Source organism: Haemaphysalis longicornis, unplaced genomic scaffold (assembly GCF_048455015.1).
Source record: "Haemaphysalis longicornis isolate Haplotype H1 unplaced genomic scaffold, Haemaphysalis longicornis Haplotype H1 scaffold_3, whole genome shotgun sequence".
Lineage (NCBI taxonomy): Eukaryota > Metazoa > Arthropoda > Arachnida > Ixodida > Ixodidae > Haemaphysalis > Haemaphysalis longicornis.
In genome coordinates, this window is record NW_027526335.1 from 224380406 (window position 1) to 224395687 (window position 15282).

The 15282-nt window shown below is 49.1% G+C and overlaps 1 protein-coding gene across 2 annotated transcripts in view; it reads right to left on the minus strand.

Moving 5' to 3' along the window:
• Nucleotides 1-15282, minus strand: part of LOC144176015 (putative D-lactate dehydrogenase, mitochondrial) — a 149952-nt gene that overhangs the window by 70295 nt on the left and 64375 nt on the right. The gene's annotated exons all lie outside the window — the stretch shown is intronic.

Here is a 15282-nt window from a genome sequence, read left to right on the forward strand (position 1 = left end):
AAAGGAACGTGTTCCAGTGCCACTTCGAACATTGAAACGTGTCGTTACATTACGTTACATTGCATTTATTATAAATTAAAATATAGTTTTGGATCACCCTGAGGCGAAATTAAGTGAGAAAATCAAAACTCACATCAAAGTACTTGTATTATACGAATATGAACACCGCCGGCAGCAGATTATCTGGAGATGAAAATAATTCCAAAAAAACGCTCTTACACGAATTTTTCGAGGGAGCACCGGACAAACTCCAAACATGTCTAACTGTGCCCCTGATATACAAAGTTTACATAAAAAACAGAGAAATGATGAAATTATCTCAGCTAAACATATCAAACTCACGAGGGACTCCTGGTTCACGCTCGCTCGGTCAACTGACCCGACTCAATTCCTGTCTAGCTCTCGCTCTGACTGTCCAAGAAAACCAAACACTTCGGTTTTATTACACGCATTGAGAACCTAGAAACTAACACACACTGGGCCGCTGATTGGCCAGGTAAACAAAACCCAAAGATTTGTTCACGAACAATTGCGTGATGTTTGCTGTGCGGGAACGTCATCGCACCTTCATCAAAGTTATTCATCAAAGCACATGTATAACCCAGGTTGAATCCGACCAACCAAAGTAAATTTGCAAAGTAAATTTGGCCTAATTGCGTCGCCGGGCGACGCAATTAGGCCCAACAATGACGAAATTCCTGTCCTTTGTCCACACCACGCGTGCAATACAAAAGGACCTGGCACTCCCGTCGACCCATTCCCGCCAGATAGGCGATAGACCGCGCCGTGACGAACTGCGCGTACTCTGTACCTTGGTGCAGTACAACATCCCGAAATACTGCGACGCGCCCACAGCCGGTGATCCTTCGAATGACTTCACAGGGAGCGCAACTCCCCCGACAACAACGCACCCGCGCTTTACGCTCACTAATGCGGTAATTACTCCTGCCTGAATAAATACGCATACGATGGTTTACAAGGGAAATGCGGCGCCACTCGGACTAAGGGCCACATTCTGATTCCCACCTCCACTCCATTTGCTCCCTCCACTCGGCTGAGGAAAGGATTCCGCAATGCTTATGCATGGGGGAGATCAATTTAAAGGATCTCATCCACTGGAAGCTCGAGTGGAGGAAGGACTCAGAATACCAGGTTAGACAACCTTTCCCCAGCAGGGAACAATTGAAAGGTAAAAAGCATTCTCGTGGCTGCGCTATTCACCCGTCGAACTCCGCCGCGTAAGCTAAAGCGGCATGAGCTAGCACAATCTGCGGCTAGCTGCGTGGTTATTCTTCTACCCTTGACCTTCGAGGAAGCACGTTCCGCTGTTGGTCAGACAAATTGGCCAGTTTATAGAAGGAGAAACACAGTGGCGACTTGTGGGCTTTGTTGGCCAGTTTATATAAAGAGAAACACAGTGGCGGCTTGTGGGCTTTGTACTCGAGCCTTAGCATAAAAAACAGCCGAATCCTATAGCGATGTAACGCTTTGCAGAAGAAAAGCCGTTCCTGCCGTTCCTTCATAAACCTAACCAGTTATCGTTACAGTTCCACCGACCCTTAATGGAACGGCGGCGTTCCTGCATTCCTCCAAAAAGGAACGAGTTCCAGGAACGCCGTTTCTTGGAACGCCGTTCCGTACAACCTTCTTCCCTACTTACACCGCTTTGCACTCGGCTCCGTGCAGTCAAGCAAAGAAATCTGCAGATCCTGTCCCAGAACGACAGGAAAATTGAGTTTTTTTAATGCTCCTGAGTCCGCCGGGTGTGGCTCCATATTTGGGTGCAGGATTGTGACAGATGAAACATGAACAAAGGCCTGATTTCAAAAGTATGCGTCACTGTATCGACGCTCCCGGCAGCCGCAAGAAAAAAACGATCATAATTGTTTCATAATGTACCTTAGTGAATAGAAAGAACCATTTCCTTTACCTGGAAAAACACATTACCGAGCGATATAGGCGAATTTGAGGATAAAAGTTTGAAAGGTAACTGATATCAAATTCGTTGAATAACACACTCAGTAAGACCGAAGCTATCAGTTAAGAACGTATGGGTACGAGCTAGTTGGTAATGTATTATAACATCATGAAGGGCAGCAAACAAGACGAAGGACGAAGGAGACAAGGACCGGCGCTACTTACAACTGAATTTTAATAACCACAGAAGAAATAAATAGAAAGAAGAACACGTTCACATGAAGTCCATCACGTCATTGCGCAGCCCACCACACACCCCGTCCAACACGCATGTGTGATGAATATTCATCCAAGAAGGCCCGCTCTTTCGAGGTCAAACATACGGACGTCGTGCTTACACAGTCGGCGACCTGGTGCATTTCCGTGGCCTCAACAATCTCTCGCGTGAGCTGATCAGCGTCTCCAAAAATGGCGGTGCATGCATCGTACAGAGGCTCGCAGTTGTCGCACCCTTGGCAATGAATAGCCAAATAACAATCTTTGCATTTCTATGCCCTGTTAAAAATGCTCGCAAGCGAGCATTGAGGCACCGCCCCGTCTGCCCTACGTATGCCTATTTGAAAGACAGGGGCATCTTGTGGACCGCTCCTTCCGCGCAACGCAAGTACTGGTTCCGTCGTTTAACGAGGCGTTCGGGTTTTCCTTTTCTGACGGGGCACGTTTGGCTGAAAAGTCAAGATAGAGTATCACGGGGCGACATGACAACTTTCCCGCCAGCGCTGCCACTAGTCATGTTAAGGTTGTGGGATATGCAATGCATATTCGGGATGAGCACTACTTTCTTGTCCTTTTGGGTCACCTGATTATAGTGGATCTGTCACCGCCTTCGTTCCATTGATGCAAATCGAATCGGCCACAGCGACAGTCAAGCTCCCGCTTACATCCCGCTGGTGTATGTTGTGTTGTGTTGTGTTTTATGGCAACTAATGCCATCATACGCCAAATAAAAGTTTGGTATTTTTTGTGGATAATAACCAATTGCTCCATTTTGTTATAGCTTGTTTAGAAGTGTAGCTTCTTTTAAAAAACTAAAGACAGAGGAAATTTTGACAACAGCATCCTCTCCTAGGAGTAGGCTGGGGTGAAATGGAATTTGCTCGCTGTAGAACAGCTTAAAATGTTTTTTCCTCAAGGCCTCAAATTTTGCACATGAGATTAAGATGTGATATATTGTAAGGTCTTTGTTACAATCTTCACATCTCGGTTTGTCTTGTTTCATAAGAAGAAAGCTATGTGTAAGATGTGTGTGTCCAAAACGGAGACGACATAAAATCACTTCTTTGAGGCGTTCTTCATATCTGCTTGATTCCCACTCTGCTATCGTGGGTTTAACTACGTGGAGATTGTTGTCGGTTCCTTATCCCATGAGGACTGCGAAGTTTCTCTCAGTTTGCTCGTGTCAATTTCATGCAGTCGCTGTGAGGAATCGGTACTTTCTATATTGTTCCGTTACGTGCCTGTGCGGACCACGCATCGGCTCTCTCATTTGCCTTGATTCCAACATGGCTACGGACCCAGCACAACTTTATTTCCTGTCCTTGTGTTGTGACTGTTACTAAATTGTCTATTATGTCTCCTATTAGAGGTTGAGCTGCATTTGTATAATGTACTGCTGTGAGTGTGCGGAGAGAGTCTGCATATACAATACTGTGTTTAATTTTATTCTTCATTATCCTTTCTACTGCCACAGCAATGACATAATATTCCGCTGTGTAAACCGAAGCGCACTGGGGTAGCCTGATCACCTTTTCCCATTTCCCTTGCTAGCATGGTTAGCATGGTGTTTTGCAACCGTCTGTGTAAAATGAGATGTAGTCTTTGTATTTTTCGTTTAGCGCTAAAAATTCCTGGAAAATATGTTCTCGCGGCGTCTGTTTTTTTCAAGGCGTGTTAGTGTGAAGTCACACGTTGAAGGAAAACTATACCAAGGGGATAGTTGGTTCTGTTTATGGGCAATTCGAGGTAATGTGTCCAGTATACTGAGCTCTTGGCATCTTTCTTTAAACCGAAGAAGCAATGGTCTGATAACTTGGAGTTAATGTGTCCAGTATACTGAGCTCTTGGCATCTTTCTTTAAACCGAAGAAGCAATGGTCTGATAACTTGGAGTTTATTTTTAAACAGTGTCCTAGACGGGCATTTTGTAACTATGGCATAGGACAGATGTGTCGGCAGTGAACGGATCTTTAGTATTATGTATGAGCATGACAACATTGTTCTTCTATGTCTGAGTGGTGGTTCATTTGTTTCGACGTAGAGGCTGTTTATGGGTGTTGTTCTATACGCCCCCGACGAGAGACGTAAACCTAAATTGTGAACTGGGTCCAATCGTTTCAAGTAGGACTGTCTCGCGGAGCCATACACAATGCTACCATAGTGTAAGCAGGGGCGTACAACAGAGCGGTAAATTTGAAAAAGGCAGGCCCTGTCGGAACCCCACTGTTTGCGTTACAGGACCTTAAGTACATTTAAAGCTCACGAAGCTTTCTTTTTAAGCATATTGATGTGGGGCAGGAAAGTGAGTTTTTTTTGTCGAACATTATGCCTAGAAATTTGTGTTCGTTTTGTATGCGTAAGTCGATTTCTTTGAGGTGTTGGCTCGGATTGGTCTGTAAGCCTCGTTTGAGAGAGAAGAGACTAGCCACTGTTTTGTGTGCTAAAAACTGGAAACCATTTCTGTCTGCCATGTTGTCAGTTTATTTATGGTCAACTTTACTTGTCTCACGCATGTTGCTACATTGGAAAATGTGCAAGCTATTTGACGATCAACAACACAGACAGAGTAAATAATCGGCTTTGGAATTATTTTGCATATGGAGTTCATTTTTACAACAAACAGTGTTGTGCTTAGAATACAGCCCTGAGGGACCCGCTCTCCTGTACGAAGGTTCTCGAGAGGGTTGAGCCCAGGCGTACTTGAAATGAACAGTTTGCCATGAAGTCATTTAGGCAATTCAGCATTCTTCCACGGATGCCTAACTCCACTAAATCCAGCATTATTCCAAACCTCCATGTAGTGTCATAAGACTTCTCCAGATCAAAAAAGACAGCAAGACAGTAGTGTTGTTTGTGTATGAATGCTTCTCGTACGGTTTTTTTGAGGCGAACAAGATGGTCAGTTGTTGAGCATGCTTTATTAAAACCGCACTGGTGAATGTCTAGAAGTTCATTTGATTGTAGGACAAAACGTAACCTGGTATTCACGACAAGCTCAAACATTTTGCCTAGACAGCTTGTAAGGGATATTGGTCTATAATTACTTGGGGAGGTTGGCGGCTTTCCGGGTTTTAGTAAGGCTACAATGAATGCTTTTTTCCAGGCTACCCGCATCCTTCCCGATACCCAAACTTTATTAAAAAACTTCAGAAGTGCTTCTACAGAAGAACCCGAAAGATGTGCAAGCATTACATTATGTATATCATCTGGGGCGGGTGCAGTCTGCTTACCGTCCGATAGAGCTCTCTTCCTGAAATACTGAAATTTGAAACAGCGCGAAAAGACGGGACAAGGAACACAAGGCGCTGACTAACAACTGGTTGGTGTATTGCGCGGGTTGCGAAATATACCCAGAAAAGAAGGAGAGAAGAAACACGATAGAAACGGAGGAAGCACGAAAAAGAGCACGCAAAAAAAGAAGTGCATCGAACATTGCACACAAAACACAGGATTGATACACGTACGCGTGCATTGATTAAATGGTAGAAACGCTGATATAAGACGTGGCCAGAGGCGCGATGCAAGCAAGACATCCTGAACAGTTAAGTTTTTTATGAGTCCAGATAGCGGATTTCCTTTTTTAGTAATTCAGAGCTCTCTTCAATTCTTGGGGCGTTATTAAACTATTATAAGGTTCGTTTATGCCATCGTGTGTTGGGAGTTTTTGTTTCTCTGCAGTGTGTTTGTATTTTAAAAATGCTTCTGTGTAATGCACAGAACTGGCAATGCTGGAGAAATGTTCACCCAGTATATCCGCCTGCTCTTCTAGGTTACTTGGTACACCAGGTGCTGTTAGAAGAGGAACTGTAAACGGGGAGTACGTGTCATTGAGTTTCCGAACTTGCTCCCACATTTTTTTGGTGTGACCCAGCTGTTTATGGACGAGACGTAGTTTTTCCATGAATCTTTCTCGGCACTCCGCCGAATGTATCGGGCTTTAGATCTTTTTCTTTTAAACTCTAATAAATTTTCTTGCGTTGGATACCTTTGCGAGACTCCCCATGCTTTATTTTGCTGCTTTTTGGCTTCCTTACACTCTTGTGTCCACCATACTTTGTTTTGTCTCACCATTCCCGAGGACTGTGGAATAGCTAAGCGTGCAGCCTTAAGAATGCAAGATCTAAACCTTTCATGCAATTCATCGATGCTCAGAGTGCCCGAAAAAACTTGGTCTAAATTAGCTTCGGAAGTAAAAACACCCCAGTCGGCAAACTGAAGTTTCCACCTGCGTGGTTTCGTCGGGATAATGGTTGGTGATGATGTTACGCTAATGATTACAGGTAGATGATCGCTCCCATATGGTTTGTCAATGACATCCCACTTAAAATCGCTAACGGATAAATCTATGCAACTTATTTTCCCTGAGCTTGGAGAGCAGTATGTAGGTTTGCCGGTGTTTAAAAGACAGACATTACTGGATAGAATACAATCTGCGTCAGTTTTTTCGCTCCCCCAAAGAGAGTGGGCATTAAAATCGCCAACTATTATTAAAAACGGCTCCGGTAGTTGGTTTACCAAGTTTTCAAAATCTTGCAGTGTCACTGTGAGGTGTGGTTCAGTGTACACACAGCACACTGTTATTGTTTTAAATGTAAGCAGCGTGACAGCCACTGCTTCTAGCCTAGCTTTAAGTTTGTCTTCTCGAGTTGCTACACCATTTTGGACAATTATTGCCACTCCGCCCGAGAGCCCACTCACTTGCTCTCGGTTGCAGCGAAGGACCTGGAAACCTTTCAGTATATTCTTGTGTTTAGGACATAAGTTTGTTTCTTGAACACAAACGGCCACAGGAGAGTGTGGCGAAGATGTCTTTGATGTCATTTAAATTATTTAAAAGTCCTCTGCAATTCCAGTGGACAATGAATGTCATGTTGGTTTTGTGATGGACTGAAAACTAGGTTTTCGGTCCTGTGATTCGCTGCTTGTTTCTCTTTGTGTTGTCTAGGGAGTTCCGCCACCCATCCGACGTAGTGGGCGCAGATCCTCCTTCAGTTGTGTCTATCGTCTCTTCAGAGACGCTGGAGGTTCGTGCAGAACGCATGTGTGTCGAACTGTTTGACCTCACCGTGTGGGGTGAAGCCTTGGAGACTGCCGAACCAGGCATCCGCGCAGCCCACTTTGGAGGTGGTGGTGCAGCACTAGCTGCTTCCACCGGGGGCGCGCGGGGCCTTGCTGGAACCTTACTTTGTGTGGCTCCAGCAGGCGCCGAACACTGCTGTGAATGTAGACCTTGCAGCCAAACGCTCCCCGTGAGAAAAGGAAAACACAAATGCCTCGTTAAACACCGGCACCAGTACTTGCGTTGCCCGGAAGGGCTAATCTTCAAGTTGACCCTTTCTTGTAATACGGCATGCGTAGGGCAGACGGGACGGTGCCTCAGTACTCGCATACGCAAGCATATTGACAGGGTACAGAAAGGCAAAGATGGCTATTTGCATATTTATTGCCAAGGGTGCGAAAACTGCGAGCTTAAGTACAATGCGTGCACCACCATCGTTCGAGGCGCTGATCAGCTCACGCGAGAGATTGTTGAGGCCGCGGAAATGCAGCGGGTCGCCGACTGTGTAAGCACGACGTCCGTATTTTGGACCTCGTAAGAGTGGGCCTTCTGGGATGAATGTTCATCACACATGAGTGTTTGAGGGGGTGCGTGGTGGGCTGGGCAATGACGTGATGGACTTCTAGAGTCATGTTGAAGATGGTTGGTGTGCTGCCCATCGCTACGAAGGGCACCCGAATCCTACAAACGAAACCGAAACCACCTTCCGGCTGTCTGCCGCCATCTGGCGTGTTCCCCCCATTGGCACACAACACTGGGGCAAACCCTCGCCCTGCTTCGACTATGAACCCGGGTGTGGCAGCCCACTTCAGAGACAATGAGCCAAGGTGTGGCAGCTGGTCGCACACCACTGCCTTTTTACGGCATGGACTGTTGATTTTAACCACCATATGTATTCTTATTCAGTTTATCATAAAGTTTCGGTTTTAATCCTCAGTACTGTCGTCATCAATCAGGAAAGCAGGCGTTCTTGGCGTAAGTCGAGGGCTGCCTGTGAGGCCTGCATAGTAAAAAGGCAAGGTTTCGTCGCCACCGGACGCCAACCCACGCTTTCGGACGCCATCGGAAGTTTACGGACGTTTAAGCAACGCTCCAGTGCTTGAGGATACGTCGTTACTGCAAGGCATCTTTCTGCTTCGCCGCGACAATCGCCTACACCAAGCACGGTGCACGCTACAAGCGCTCCAACTCCCGACGGCACGCGAAACGCAAGGTGGGCTCATATCACGTTTCTGCGCACGGCGCGCGTCCACGAGAGACTCAGGCGCTGCATGAAATACGAGCCTTCCCGCCGCTGGCATGGACGACGTTGAATCAACATGCCGGGGCGCCAGCGCGGGAGCTGCGAGTGGGGCCAGACCACGGCGAGCAGTCAAGCTCTCGTTGAAGGCGAAAGAGCAGTACGAGGCCGACCGGGAAGAACACTGCACCGAACTAGATGCAGCTTGGTCAAATGTTGAACGCGTCTTGCGAAAGCTATCGGGCGCGGAGCAAAGGGAGTTTGAAACCACCGAGGACACGCTTCGTGCGAGCTTCGCAGAATATAAAGACGCAGCTGCCAAATACGAGGCTTTCTTGGTGACCACGAACTGTCCTGAAAGCTTACTACAACGCGACCAACAAAGGGAAATTGACGCCAAGCGTGAGGAGCTCGTCATGGGAGGTCTAGACAAGTTCCGTGCGGTTCGCAACACCGCGCAGGACACAACGTCGCAGAGCTCTCGGTTCACCCGTTCCGAGCGGTCTTCGTCATCCCAGCAAACCAGCTCGTCTACGATTACCGTAGCGGCGGCGCAGGCACGCGCGGCAGCAGAAGCGGCCAAAGCGAAGGTGCTTTTCAGTCGAAAAGAAGCAGCCATGAAGGTGGAGAAAGCCAAACTCGACGCTGAGCTCGAGATTCTGCACCACGAAAAAGAAGCAGCTGCGGCAGACGCGCATGCGGGTGTTCTAGAGGCTGCTGCGGAGCAGGATGGCGGGGAGAGCCTTCGTGCGCTCCCCTTGCTTGACTCAAATAAGCGCACTGAGGGCTACGTTCTGGCCCAGGCCACCACGCATGACCCAAGGCATGTCTCTTCGGAACCTCGCATGACTGAGGCCGATCACGGAGATGTCCATGATGAAGTGAATGTGCATGCACGGATTGAGGAGCACCAGACTAGCCGGCAGGCGGATCAGCTATCAACGAACGCCTTGGCCTCGGGCGGCGCCAATTCCGAAATGACCGGCGTCGTAAACTTTCTGTGCCGGAAGGACCTCCTGTCAACTAGGATGACACGGTTTGATGACCGCCCCGATGGTTTTCGGGCATGGGCATCCTCCTTCAAGGCAATGACGAGTGGCCTCGACCTTTCTGCCCAGGAAGAGCTAGACCTGCTCATCAAGTGGCTTGGGCCGGAGTCGTCTGCACAATCTAGTAGGCTCCGGTCCGTGTACGTGCAAGACTACGAAGCAGGGCTAAATGCTGTCTGGAAACGGCTGAACGACACCTACGGCAGCCCTGAGGTCGTTGAAGATGCCCTCATGAAGCGTCTAGAAGACTTCCCGAGAATACCCTATAGGGACAACGTGAAGCTCCGAGAACTCGGCGACCTCCTCCTTGAACTAGAGACAGCGAAGGCTGACCCATACCTTGCTGGTCTAAAGTACTTGGACACAGCACGAGGTGTCAACGCCATCGTTGCAAAGCTTCCACCTGGGCTTCAGGAGAAATGGATGTCGGCGGGCTCAAAGTATAAAAAAGACAATAACACCGCATTCCGACCATTTTCATTCTTCTCAAAATTCGTTAGAGACGAAGCTGAAATGCGGAATGACCCGAGCTTCATACTCCGTCAGCAGAATACTTTGCCTGACATCCAACCAAGGAGGGAGAAGCAGGCTTCCAACGCCGGCAAAGGAAAGACAACAGTGTCCTCCAGGAAAACTGATGTGGATTCGAAACCAGAAAGCTGCTACGCGACAACCCTGAATGCCGACGGACAAAAAGAAAAGGAATTGAGGGACCTAGGTAAGTGGTGCCCCATCCATAAGAGACCACATTCTCTCGAAAAATGCCGTGTGTTCCTTGGGAAGACATTCGACGACAGCATCACCTTTCTGCGAAAGCAAAGGATTTGCTTCAAGTGCCTGAAGTCTATGAGCCACTTCTCGAAGCAATGTGAGACAGCCGTTAGGTGCTCTGTGTGTGACTCTACCGAACACCATGCAGCGCTTCACCCGATGGTTACGCGCACATACAGCCCTTCTAAAGCTGCAGAAGGAGAAGACAACACTCAAGAGACAGGAGGAAGCGTAACTGCTACGCGCACCGAGGTGGGTGACAAGGGAGATCAAAGCAAGTCTTGTGCGAGGATCTGCCTGGTGAACGTAACCCACGACTCTCAACCGCACAAGGCAGTAAAGGCTTACGCCATTTTAGATGATCAGAGCAATCGGTCACTGGTGACGTCGGAGCTCCTAGATCTCTTCCGTGTTGATGGGGTACCCACAGGCTACACTTTGAGGACATGCTCTGGAATAACGGAGGTCACTGCAAGGTTGGCGAGCGGCTTCTCGGTTCAAAGTGTGAGTGGTGACGTCGATCTGAAGCTTCCACCGTTGCTTGAGTGCAATGACATTCCTAACAGCAGGAGCGAAATACCAACACCTGAAGCTGCTCGGTGCTACCCACATCTCCAGTCGATAGCCTGTTTCATCCCTCCGCTGGAACCAGAGGCAGAGATATCGCTTCTTCTTGGCCGGGACATCATTAGGGCCCATAAGGTGCGTCAGACATGCAACGGTCCGCATGATGCGCCTTACGCCCAGAAGCACGACTTAGGCTGGGTGATAGTTGGGAATATTTGCATCGGCCGGACGCGGAAGCCAGGTACCATCAACGTGCTGAAGACTCACATCTTGAGCGACGGACGTCCATCTCTGCTAGAACCTTGTGACAACCATTTTGTGGTGAAAGAGCACCCTGTCCTGGCGTCACCCGGCAAGCATGATTCCACGCTGGATTACGGGTTGGCAACGGAACCGAAGAACTTTGCCTGTACGCTGTTCCAAACGACTAGTGAGGACAATGAGCTCGCTCCCTCTATAGAAGATAGAGCATTCCTTGACATAATGGAAAACGAGTTCGTCCAAGATCAGTCTAACAGCTGGGTTGGTCCCCTTCCGTTTCGCATACCGAGACCCCGGCTGCCAAACAACAGGCAACAAGCCTTGTCCCGCCTTCTCGGACTACGTCGCACTTTGCGTAGGAATCCTGAAATGAACGCGCACTTCGTGGCCTTCATGAAGGAACTGTTTGTGAATGACTATGCAGAACATGTTCCACCTCTCGCTGATGGCAAGGAGTGCTGGTACTTGCCTTTGTTCGGGGTGTACCACCCTCACAAGCCAGAGAAGATCAGGGTCGTCTTCGACTCCAGTGCTCAGTACAAAGGAGTGTCTTTGAACAGTGTCCTTCTCAAAGGTCCGGATCTCACAAACAGTCTCATAGGAGTGCTGATACGCTTCAGGAAGGAGCCAGTGGCAGTGATGGCAGACATTCAGCAAATGTTTTACAGTTTCCTTGTCCGTGAAGATCATCGCGATTTTCTTAGGTTCTTGTGGTTCGAGAACAACGACATGTCAAAAGAGATTGTTGAATACCGCATGAAAGTGCACGTCTTTGGGAACAGCCCATCGCCCGCTGTGGCTACCTATGGACTTCGGAGAACGGCTCGACAAGGCTCACTGCTGTACGGGGAGGAAGCGGCGAAGTTCGTGGAAAGAGATTTCTACGTCGACGATGGCCTCAAGTCAGTTCCCACCGAGGAAGACGCCATCAACCTGCTGCGAAACACACAGGAGATGCTGGCAACGGCGAACATGCGTCTGCACAAGATCGCTTCAAACAGGGAGAACGTGCTAAAAGCATTTCCGGTTGAAGATCACGCAAAGGACTTAAAGGAACTCGACTTTACTGCAGAGACGATGCCCGCGCAACGCAGTCTTGGGCTCCTTTGGAATGTGCGCGAGGATACGTTCGTATACCGTGCTTCACCTCAAGGCGGACCCTGCACGCGGCGTGGTGTTCTGTCCACTGTTAATGGCCTCTATGACCCGTTGGGTTTTGTGGCTCCAGTGACAGCACGGGCAAAACACTTTTTGCGTGAGATCACAGCGGAAGGCTATGACTGGGATGCTCCGCTTCCAGCTCACAGAGCGCAAGATTGGGAAGACTGGAAGAGCTCGCTTGGGGCACTGGATGACCTGCAGATCCCCCGGACTTACGCAACTTCAACAATGCTTGAAGCTGAGCGAAAGGAAATTCACTTCTTTTGCGATGCGTCCACAAAAGCCGTCGCAGCTGTGGCGTACCTCAGAGTTGTTGACAAAGAGGGAACGCGACATGTGGGTTTCATAATGGGAAAAACAAAGCTGGCACCCCTGGCCGAACCTACTGTTCCAAGACTCGAGTTATGTGGAGCTGTCCTTGCAGTCGAACTGGCTGAACTCGTGCAACGCGAGCTGGACATTCAGCCGGATGCAGTGAAGTTCTACATCGACAGCAGGGTCGTTTTGGGCTACATCTACAATGAGACCAGAAGATTCTACGTTTATGTGGCAAATAGAGTGTTACGTATACGTAAGACCACACGGCCAGAACAGTGGACATACATCCACACGAGTGAGAATCCTGCGGACCACGGCACAAGAATGGTGTCAGCGATGAAGCTCAAGCACACGACCTGGCTCAGTGGCCCCCACTTTCTCCGACAAGGCGATGAACCAGCCCTACCGTCACCTGTCTTCAATCTTGTATCTCCAAGTGAGGACAAAGAATTACGCCCGGAAGTCAACACGCTGGCCACAGCAGTTACGTCATCCAGGCAACTGGGTGCGGAGCGCTTCCTTAGGTTTTCGAGCTGGAAAACACTTGTTCGCGCAGTGGCATTTCTTCTTAGAGCTGCGCAGCATGTCAAGGGTCTGACCGCGCAGGAAAGTGCCGCCGAATATCTTTCTACAGCGAGAACTGTAGTAATTCGTGCTGTTCAGCAAGACTGCTTCTCTCAAGAAATAAGCCTCCTCGAGAACAAAAGACCTGTTCTCAAGAAAAGTCCCCTTCGAAGACTCAACCCATTCATTGATGGGAACGGCCTTGTGCGAGTCGGTGGCCGCCTCAGCAGAGGGGATCTACCCGAAGAGGAAAAGCATCCTCTCATCATACCGAGCCGACACCACGTCGCCACACTGCTCATACGTTACTACCACGAGCAAGTGCAGCATCAAGGCCGACACTTTACTGAAGGAGCAGTCAGGTCGGCTGGTCTGTGGATCATCGGCGGCAAGGGACGCATCTCGTCCATCGTAGGGAAGTGCGTCACGTGCAAGAAACTGCGAGGGCGGTCACAGGAGCAGAAGATGGCCGATTTACCAGTAGACCGGCTGACCACCGAGCCCCCTTTCACCAACGTAGCCGTCGATGTCTTCGGACCATGGCTGGTTGTTGCTCGCCGTACAAGAGGTGGAATGTCCAACACTAAACGCTGGGCGGTTTTGTTCACGTGCCTAAGTATTCGTGCAGTGCACATCGAGGTGATCGAGGCGATGGACACGTCCAGTTTCATCAATGCACTCCGAAGATTCATGGCAATCCGGGGACCCGTCAAACAAATCCGCTCTGACTGTGGCACAAACTTTGTGGGAGCGTGCAGAGAGATGGGAATCAACCCAAATGATCTGGGAAGCTCTACACCGGGGAAGTTTCTCAACGAGAAAGGCTGTACGTGGGTATTCAACCCTCCGCATGGGTCTCACATGGGTGGAGTTTGGGAGAGAATGATAGGTATCGCTCGTCGGATATTGGATTCCATGTTGCTTCAGACGCACCATAACCGTCTGACCCACGAGGTCCTCACGACATTCATGGCAGAGGTCTCAGCTATCATAAACGCAAGGCCTCTCGTTCCCGTATCCTCTGACCCGGAAAACCCCATCATTCTCACACCAACGGCGATCTTGACGCAGAAGCTGGGAGCTTCAACTTCAGCCTTTGGGGAAGCTCTACCAAGCAATCTGTACCGACGTCAGTGGCACCAGGTGCAAAACTTGGCCAGTGAGTTCTGGAAGAAATGGCGCACCGGGTATTTGACTACCTTGCAACAGCGAAGGAAGTGGCAGATCGCTCTACCTGACCTCAAGGTCGGAGACTTCGTCTTGCTCAAGGAGAAACAAGCCAACCGGTGTGAATGGCCGGGGTCGTCACTCAGTGCATACTCAGCGCCGACGGGCACAGTCGAAAGGCTGAAGTCAAGACAGCAAAAAACGGGATCGTTAAGATGTTCATCCGTCCCATATCAGACATTGTTCGTCTGATGACTCCATGATACCATTGTGGCGCCCACGAAGCGGTGCACCAGACGGGGAGTGTGCTGCCCATCGCTACGAAGGGCACCCGAATCCTACAAACGAAACCGAAACCACCTTCCGGCTGTCTGCCGCCATCTGGCGTGTTCCCCCCATTGGCACACAACACTGGGGCAAACCCTCGCCCTGCTTCGACTATGAACCCGGGTGTGGCAGCCCACTTCAGAGACAATGAGCCAAGGTGTGGCAGCTGGTCGCACACCACTGCCTTTTTACGGCATGGACTGTTGATTTTAACCACCATATGTATTCTTATTCAGTTTATCATAAAGTTTCGGTTTTAATCGTCAGTACTGTCGTCATCAATCAGGAAAGCAGGCGTTCTTGGCGTAAGTCGAGGGCTGCCTGTGAGGCCTGCATAGTTGGTGTTTAATGGCGCAAGGCCAACAAGGGCGAAGAGCGCCAGAGAAGAAGTTATTTAATGGTTGATGAGACTGTAAATACTAAAACCTGTGAGTAGAAGTAAAAGTGACGCAAAACAACAGACAATGGTGATGGCTGGTGTATAGGGCCAGGATGATTACACGTGATATGACAAGAGCTGCAGAAATTTTAGCTCACCTAAAAATTTAAAAACACATTCACTAGAAAACAGGTCCATTGGCTAGAAAGTATGATGGGTAAAGTTGA